Genomic DNA, 8607 nt, shown 5'->3' with positions numbered 1-8607 from the left:
CATAGAAGCATGTTTACTAATAAGTTTAAGTTCACCTTTGACATTAGCCATATAATCACCCAAGTGTTCAAGCATATCAGCACTACATTTAATTCTCTACCAAAATAAGCATTGAAGTCTTCTTGCTTAACCCTAAATTTATCAAACTCATCTAAGCATTGGCTAGCAAACTTGGTGAATGGGATTTCAGCTTTATCAGATCTATAGAGAGAATTTACCTTTACTACCTGTGTCGGGTTATCAAGACCATGTGTTTCTTCAATAGGTGATGGATTAAAACCATATACTTCTTCAACAGGCGGTAAATTAAGACCATGTATTTCTTCAATAGGAGGTAAATTCTTAACATCTTCAGCTTTAATACCCTTTTCTTTCATGGATTTCTTTGCCTCTTGCATATCTTCAGGACTGAGAAATAAAACACCCCTTTTCTTCGGAGTTGGTTTAGGAATAGGCTCAAGGAGTGTCCAATTATTTTCATTTGCCAACATATTATTCAATAGAATTTCAGTTTCATCTGGTGTTTTTTACCTGAAAACAGAACCAGCACAACTATCCAGGTAATCTTTGGAAGCATCGGTTAGTCCATTATAAAAGATATCAAGTATTTCATTTTTCTTAAGAGGATGATCAGGCAAAGCATTAAGTAATCGGAGAAGCCTCCCCCAAGCTTGTGGGAGACTCTCTTCTTCAATTTGCACAAAATTATATATATCCCTTAAGGCAACTTGTTTCTTATGAATAGCGAAATATTTAGCAGAGAAGTAATAAATCATATCCTGGGGACTACGCACACAACCAGGATCAAGAGAATTAAACCATATCTTAGCATCACCCTTTAATGAGAACGGAAATATTTTAAGGATATAAAAGTAGCGAGTTCTCTAATCATTAGTGAACAGGGTAGCTATATCATTTAATTTAGTAAGATGTGCCACAACAGTTTCAGATTCATAGCCATAAAAAGGATCCAATTCAACCAAAGTAATTATATCAGGATCAATAGAGAATTCATAATCCTTATTAGTAACAAAGATAGGTGAAGTAGCATAAGCAGGATCATATTTCATTCTAGCATTCAGAGTTTTCTGTTTAAGCTTAGCTAATAATTTCTTAAGATCACTTCTATCATTGCATGCAAGAAAGTCTCTTTTAGTTTCTTCATCCATAACATAGCCCTCAGGCACAACAGGTAATTCATATTTATTAGGAGAGCCTTCATAATCACTTTCATCAGTATTATCAGTATCAATAATTTCATTCTCTCTAGCCCTAGCAAGTTGTTCATCAAGAAATTCACCAAGTGGCACAAAAGTATCAAGCATAGAAGTAGTTTCATCATAAGTATCATGCATAGCAGAAGTGGCATCATCAATAATATGCGACATATCAGAATCAATAGCAGAAGCAGGTTTAGGTGTCGCAAGCTTACTCAAAACAGAAGGTGAATCAAGTGCAGAGCTAGATAGCAGTTCCTTACCTCCCCTCATAGTTGAGGGATAAATCTTGGTTTTTGGATCTCTCAAGTTCTTCATAATGATAAGCAGATATAAATCCCAAGTGACTCAAAGAATAGAGCTATGCTCCCCGGCAACGGCGCCAGAAAATAGTCTTGATAACCCACAAGTATAGGGGATCGCAACAGTTTTCGAGGGTAGAGTATTCAACCCAAATTTATTGATTCGACACAAGGGGAGCCAAAGAATATTCTCAAGTATTAGCAGCTGAGTTGTCAATTCAACCACACCTGGAAACTTAATATCTATAGCAAAGTGTTTAGTAGCAAAGTAGTATGATAGCAGTGGTAACGGTAGTAAAAGGTAACGGTAGCAAAAGTAATATTTTGGTGTTTTGTAGTGATTGTCACAATAGCAACAGAAAAGTAAATAAGCGAATAACACTATATGGAAAGCTCGTAGGTAATGGATCGGTGATAAAGAATTATGTCGTATGTGGTTCATCATGTAACAGTCATAACCTAGGATGACACAGAACTAGCTCCAATTCATCAATGTAATGTAGGCATGTACTCCGAACATAGTCATATGTGCTTATGGAAAAGAACTTGCATGACATCTTTTGTCCTACCCTCCCGTGGCAGCAGGGTCCTAACGGAAACGAAGGGATATTAAGGACTCCTTTTAATAGAGTATCGGACCAAAGCATTAACACATAGTGAATACATGACCTCCTCAAACTACGGTCATCACCGGAAGTGGTCATCACCGGAAGTGGTCCCGATTATTGTCACTTCAGGGTTGCCGGATCATAACACATAGTAGGTGACTATAGACTTGCAAGATAGGATCAAGAACTCTCAAATATTGATGAAAACATAATAGGTTCAGATGTGAAATCATGGCACTCAGGCCCTAGTGACAAGCATTAAGCATAGCAAAGTCATAGCAACATCAATCTCAGAACATAGTTGATACTAGGGATCAAACCCTGACAAACTAACTCGATTACATGATAAATCTCATCCAACCCATCACCGTCCAGCAAGCCTACAATGGAATTACTCACGCACGGCGGTGAGCATCATGAAATTGGTGATGGAGGAAGGTTGATGATGACGATGGCAACGGATTCCCCTCTCCGGAGCCCCGAGCGGACTCCAGATCAGCCCTCCTGAGAGAGTTCAGGGCTTGGCGGCGGCTCCGTATCGTAAAACGCGATGAATCTTTCTCTCTAGTTTTCTCTCTCTCCAAACACGAATATATAGAGTTGGAGTTGAGGTCGGAGGAGCTTCATGGGGCCCACGAGGTAGGGGGCGCGCCCCCCACCCTCGTGGCTAGGGTGTGGGCCCCCTGGTCTTGACCTTTTGCCAGTATTTTTTATTATTTCCAAAAATAATCTCCGTGAAGTTTCAGGTCATTCCGAGAACTTTCATTTCTGCACATAAATAACACCATGGCAATTCTGCTGAAAACAGCGTCAGTCCGGGTTAGTTCCATTCAAATCATGCAAGTTATAGTCCAAAACAAGGGCAAAAGTGTTAGGAAAAGTAGATACGGCGGAGATGTATCAGTCGTCATCATCAACCATCCTCCATCACCAATTTCATGATGCTCACCGTCGTGAGTAATTCCATCATAGGCTTGCTGGACGATGATGGGTTGAATGAGATTTATCATGTAATCGAGTTAGTTTTGTTAGGGTTTGATCCCTAGTATCCACTATGTTCTGAGATTGATGTTGCTATGACTTTTCTATGCTTAATGCTTGTCACTAGGGCCCGAGTGCCATGATTTCAGATCTGAACCTATTATGTTTTCATGAATATATGTGAGTTCTTTATCCTATCTTGCAAGTCTATAGTCACCTACTATGTGTTATGATCCGGCAACCCCGAAGTGACAATAATCGGGACCACTCCCGGTGATGACCATAATTTGAGGAGTTCATGTATTCACCATGTGTTAATGCTTTGGTCCGGTACTCTATTAAAAGAAGGCCTTAATATCCCTTAGTTTCCGCTAGGACCCCGCTACCACGGGAGGGTAGGACAAAAGATGTCATGCAAGTTCTTTTCCATAAGCATGTATGACTATATTCAGAATACATGCCTACATTACATTGATGAATTGGAGCTAGTTCTGTCTCACCTATGTTATGATTGTTACATGATGAACCATATCTGGCATAATTCTCCATCACCGATCCAATGCATACGAGCTTTCCATATATTGTTCTTCGCTTATTTACTTTTCCGTTGCTATTGTTATCATCACTATAAAACACCAAAAATATTACTTTTGCTACCGTTACCTTTTGCCACCGTTACCATTACTATCATATTACTTTGCTACTAAATACCTTGCTGCAGATATTAAGTTATCCAGGTGTGGTTGAATTGACAACTCAGTTGGTAATACTTGAGAATATTCTTTGGCTCCACTTGTGTCGAATCAATAAATTTGGGTTGAATACTCTACCCTCGAAAACTGTTGCGATCCCCTATACTTGTGGGTTATCAGCAGGTTCTTCTTCTTCTTCTTTATGGGAGACAGCTTCGCAACAAGTTCTCTGGACCTTGCAGCTATCTCGAAACTCACACGGGAATCGAGGGCGGCATATTTTATCCGCTCGTACGTCAAGGGATAATTCTCCCATCCATATGACCTTATTGCCAGCGTCTCATCACCCTTCTGAAGATTTGTTCTGAGCACAAAATTTGCTATGTCAAATAGGGATGGTGTCAGTTTATCACAATATTCTACAGGAATTTTTATTTTGGTTTATACGTCAGCGATGCTTTTCAAATCAAGGTTGTACAGCTGCAACTTCTGTTTGTCCCCTGCGATTGCTGCCCCACAGAAGTATAAGTCCTCCCAAGACAATAAATCGTGAAGCTCACCTGGTATGGAGGGCGCGTGAATGAAATATGATCCTGCTTATGCTACTTCACCTATATTTGTTACTGATAAGGATTATGAATTCTCTATTGATCCTGATATAATTACTTTGGTTGAATTTGATCCTTTTTATGGCTATGAATCTGAAATTGTTGTGGCACATCTTACTAAATTAAATGATATAGCCACCCTGTTCACTAGTGATGAGAGAATTCACTACTTTTATATCCTTCAAATATTTCCGTTCTCATTGAAGGGTGATGGTAAGATATGGTGTAATTCTCTTGATCCTGGTTGTGTGCGTAGTCCCCAGGATATGATTTATTACTTCTCTCCTAAATATTACCATGCTCATAAGAAACAAGCTGCCTTCAGGGATATATATAATTTTGTGCAAATTGAAGAAGAGAGTCTCCCACAAGCTTGGGGGAGGCTTCTCCAATTACCTAATGCTTTGCCTGATCATCCTCTTAATAAAAATGAAATACTTGATATCTTTTATAATGGACTAACCGATGCTTCCAGAGACCACCTAGATAGTTGTGCTAGTTCTGTTTTCAGGGAAAGAACACCGGATGAAGCTGAAATTCTATTGAATAATATGTTGACAAATGAAAATAATTGGACACTTCCTGTGCCAGCTCCTGAGCCTATTCCTAAACCAATTCCGAAGAAAAGGGGTGTTATATTTCTCAGTCCTGAAGATATGCAAGAGGCAAAGAAATCCATGAAATAAAAGGGTATTAAAGCTGAAGATGTTAAGAATTTACCTCCTATTGAAGAAATACATGGTCTTAATTTACCGCCTGTTGTAGAAATATATGGTTTTAATCCATCACCTATTGAAGAAACACATGGTCTTGATACCCCGACACAGGTAGTAAAGGTAAATTCTCTCTATAGATATGATAAAGATGAAATCCCTCATACTAAGTTTGCTAGCCAATGTTTGGATGAGTTTGATAACTTTATGGTTAAGCAAGAAGACTTCGATGCTTATTTTGGTAGACAATTGAAACAAAATGCTTATATGATTGAACACTTGGGTGATTATATGTCTAGAGTTAAAGGTGAACTTAAACGCATTAGTAAACATGCTTCTATGGTTGCCACTCAAGTAGAACAATTACTTAAAGCTCAGAATGATTTGCTCAATGAATTAAATAGCAAGAAAAATGATAATGCCGTTAGAGTTATGACTAGAGGTGGTAAAATGACCCAGGAACCTTTGTATCCCGAGGGCCATCCTAAGAGAATTGAGCAAGATTCTCAGAGAAATGATATTGATGCACCTAGTCCTTCTAAGAAGAAGAAAAAGAAAAATGATAGGACTTTGCATGCTTCTAGCGAACCTGTTATTGACACACCTAAGAATCCCAATGATATCTCTATTTCTGATGCTGAAACACAATCTAGTAATGAACATGAGACTAGTGATAATGTTAATGATAATGTTCATGTTGATGCTCAACCTAGCAATGATAATGATGTAGAAGCTGAACCTGTTGTTGATCTTGATAACCCACAATCAAAGAATCAACGTTATGATAAAAGAGACTTTGTTGCTAGGAAATACGGTAAGGAAAGAGAGCCTTGGGTTCAGAAACCCATGCCTTTTCCTCCTAAGCCATCCAAGAAAAAGGATGATGAGGATTTTGAGCGCTTTGCTGAAATGATTAGACCTATCTTCTTGCGTATGCGTTTGACTGATATGCTTAAAATGAATCCTTATGCTAAGTACATAAAAGATATTGTTACTAATAAAAGAAAGATACCGGAAGCTGAAATTTCCACCATGCTTGCTAATTATACTTTTAAGGGAGGAATACCAAAGAAACTTGGAGATCCCGGAGTACCAACTATACCATGCTCCATTAAAAGAAACTATGTTAAAACTGCTTTATGTGATCTTGGAGCCGGTGTTAGTGTTATGCATCTCTCTTTATATCGTAGACTTGATTTAAATAAGTCGACACCTACTGAAATATCTTTGCACATGGCTGATAAATCAACTGCTATACCTGTCGGTATTTGTGAGGATGTGCCTGTTGTGGTTGCAAACATTACTATTTTAACGGACTTTGTTATTCTTGACATTCCCGAGGACGATGGTATGTCTATTATTCTTGGAAGACCCTTTTTGAATACTGCAGGGGCTGTTATTGATTGCACCAAAGGCAATGTCTCTTTTCATGTTAATGGTAATGAGCATACGATACACTTTCCGAGGAAACAACCTCAAGTCCACAGTATCAATTCGATTGGAAAAATTCCATCGATTATTTTTGGAGGTTTTGAATTTCCTCTTCCTACTGTCAAGAAGAAATATGATATTCTTATTGTTGGGGATGTGCATATCCCCATTGAGGTAACATAGTGTCATTCGAAATTTCTCTGGTTTCATGTTACTCGAAATGAGTTTGTTAACAAGACTTGATCAACCTTGTTAGTGGATTCCTTTTGATGGGCATGAGATGGATGAAGTTAGAAAGCACAACCTTCTGTACCCTCCTTTTACTTTCTGTTATTTAGTTGAAATAAAGTAAAATAGTATTTTTCTATCAGTTTTCTGAATTATCCGTGCAATATAAAAATACCCCAAAATAAAAATTCTCCAAATGCCCTGCCGATTTAATATGATTTTTTCTGGAATATTTGAGAATATCTGGCACTGAGAACACAACAGGGGGAGCAAGCACCTGGCCACGATGGTCCAGGGCGCGCCCCCTGCCTCGTGGGCCCATGGTGGCTCCCCTCCACTTATTCCTCCACCCACGCACTTCTTCTTCCTCCCAAAAAATCACCATCCAGCTCAAGCACGAGTTCTAGCTCATTTTGCTGCGATTTTCGATCTCCTTGCTCAAAGCACCTCTCACAAAACTACTTTGGGGGATTGTTCCTTGGTATGTGACTCCTCCATTGGTCCAATTAGTTTTTGTTCTAGTACTTTATTCATTGCAAATTTGTGCTGCCTAGGTGACCATGTTATTGAGCTTGCATGTCAAATTTATATGGTTCCAAGTAGTTCTAATGCATGATATAGGTCCTAGGCACTTGTAGGAGTAGTTGCTATCAATTTTATTGAGCTTGGTTCACTTTTATTTGAAGTTATTAAAAATTTCAGATATTTTTCAGAAGAAGAAATATGTTTAGGAAAATGTACAAGGGTGGTCCTTCAAGGAAGCAAGGACCCAGGCTTACAATGCGTGATGCTGATGATGAGCCACCAAGGGACGCCCCAGTGCGGCCTTGTGAATGGCCTTTATAGGACTTCATGGATCGAGCAGGAATTAAGGAAGAATTTAACGCATATTTGCGTAACGCGGATCTTGTGAGCTTCGAGGCAGAAAAGTGCCGTCAGTACCACTATCTCACTAGTTCCATTGTGAGGAGGTTTGAATTTTCATCTTCACGCAATTCTCAAACTGTCCTGTTTGATCTTTATGAAAATTCTTATACTATGGACTTAGAGGATTTTACCACTGCTTGCAAACTTCCACAATGGGGTAGGACTAGTGAACCTCGCAAATCTGAGTTTAGAGATTTTCTTGCTAGTATAACTGTGGGGGAATCTAGAGATATAGAACAAGCTACCATAGGGAGCATTCCTTTTCCTGCTATACATTATTTTGCTCTCTTCATAGGTAGGTGCATAAATGGTAAAGATGAAGCATGTCATATGTGTGTACCTGACCTCACTATTCTTAGGAGTGTTGTGTTAGGAGATAAACATTATAATTTGGGAGCCATTGTTGCATGTAGGTTGCATCACAATAGATTTAATGGAGATTTCTTTGGTGGATTTTATGCAACCCGTATAGCTAATTTTCTTGGTATAACCATACGTGAGGATGATATTGAGTTGCCTCCTGCTTATTTGGATTATGAGGCTATGGTTCGTCATCATTTTGTTGAGAGGAACGATTAGTTCCTCCAGTACCGACTAATCTTTGACAAACGACGCACCTATCACGTCACTCTCCCTGCTTCTACTTTCTTTGACTTTCAGGCAAAAGGGAGATATTTTATAACCAGAGAGGAGGCGGAAGAGTATAAGAGGAGGGCTGAGATAGCTCGCCTCCAAGCTGCAGCCCACGATGCAATGACTGCTGCATCTCTGTACGACCCCAACTACAACTTTGGATATCCGCCAGGCCATCCGTGGCAATAAACCCACTTAGGCCAAAAGCCTAAGCTTGGGGGAGTACATATTTTTCACCGACATTACATTCATGTTCACACACTCATT

Source organism: Triticum dicoccoides, chromosome 5A (genome assembly GCF_002162155.2).
Source record: "Triticum dicoccoides isolate Atlit2015 ecotype Zavitan chromosome 5A, WEW_v2.0, whole genome shotgun sequence".
Lineage (NCBI taxonomy): Eukaryota > Viridiplantae > Streptophyta > Magnoliopsida > Poales > Poaceae > Triticum > Triticum dicoccoides.
The sequence above is the reverse complement of the archived record's forward strand: the minus strand, read 5'-3'. Positions refer to the sequence as shown.